Source organism: Loxodonta africana, chromosome 22, assembly GCF_030014295.1.
Source record: "Loxodonta africana isolate mLoxAfr1 chromosome 22, mLoxAfr1.hap2, whole genome shotgun sequence".
Classification (NCBI taxonomy): Eukaryota; Metazoa; Chordata; class Mammalia; order Proboscidea; family Elephantidae; genus Loxodonta; species Loxodonta africana.
This window is the reverse complement of record NC_087363.1, coordinates 63,427,170-63,428,402: the sequence shown is the minus strand read 5'-3', so window position 1 is coordinate 63,428,402 and position 1,233 is coordinate 63,427,170. Positions and strand designations below refer to the sequence as shown.

General features: G+C 36.3%; 1 non-coding gene across 1 annotated transcript; it reads right to left on the bottom strand.

Annotated features, from left to right (window-relative positions):
• Positions 1–202: 202 nt before the first annotated feature.
• LOC111750648 (U6 spliceosomal RNA) lies at positions 203–310 on the bottom strand. The gene has a single exon (XR_002785750.1). It is a non-coding gene; the product is annotated as a U6 spliceosomal RNA (small nuclear RNA).
• Between the last annotated feature and the right edge of the window lie 923 nt (positions 311–1,233).

Below are 1,233 nucleotides of genomic sequence, written 5' to 3'. Positions count from 1 at the left end.
AAATTGTTTCTTTATATTGTGCTTTAAGTGAAAGTTTATAAATTAAGTTAGTCTCATACAAATTTTATATATACCTTGCTATACACTCCTAATTGCTCTCCCTTTAATAAGACAGCACACGCCTTCCCTCTACTCTCTCTTTTCATGTCCATTTTGTCAGCTTCTGACCCCCTCTGCTCTCTCATCTCCCCTCCAGACAGGAAAAACTATGGAATGCTTCATGAATTTGCGTGTCATCCTTGCGCAGGGGCCATGCTAATCTTCACTGTATCATTCCAATTTTAGTGTATGTGCTGCTGAAGTGAGGAACTGAGTATTTTTTTCTAGTATTTTATTTTGATTAGTAGGATTGTTAGCCTCCTTTGTGATTACCTTAATATTTACCCCTATTTTTCCAAGTTTTATTTCTTTCTATCACCTTGACTTCCTCTCCATATGAAAGATCTATGACTACACTTCTTGGTCCCTCTTTATTGTTTTAATGTTGTCTTCTTTTACATAATGACGTCGCCGCTTCCCTGATTTGAGCATTTTTAAATCTTGATTTTTGTGATTTCCCTATCTGGGTTGACATCTGGTTGCTCTGTCCTGTGGTTTTGCTTTGGTTTTTACAAATTCCCTAAACTTGTTTATCTGGAAATGTTGCAATTTCACTTTCATATCTGAGAGACAGTTTTGCTGGATATATGATTCTTCACTGGCAATGTTTTTCCTTCAATGGTTTATGTAAGGCATCCCATTGCCTTCTTGCCTGCATGGTTTCTGTTGAGCAGCCCGAGCTTATTCTTATTGACTATCCTTTGTAGGTGACTTTTCATTTATCCCTACAAAAAAACTATTTTTTTTTTTTATCCCTAGCCACTCTTAAAACTCTCTCTTTATCTTTGGTTTTGGCAAGTTTGATTATAATATCTCTCGGTGATTTCTTTAGAGATCTATCTTATGTGGAGTTCAGTGAGCATCTTGGAGAGATATCTTTTCGTGTTTCACGATATCAGGGAAATTTCTGCTAACAAATCTTCAAAAATTCTCTCTGTATCTTCTGTTATCCCTCCCTGTTCTGGTACTCCATCCACGTGTAGGTTTTTTCTCTTGATAGAGTCCCACATGGTTCTTAGGGTTTCTTCATTTTTTCTTAGTTCTTTTATCTGATTTTTCTTCAGATACTTTCATGCCAAGTGTTTTATCTTCAATCTCAATAATTCTGCCTTCCACTTGCTCAGTTCTGTTCCT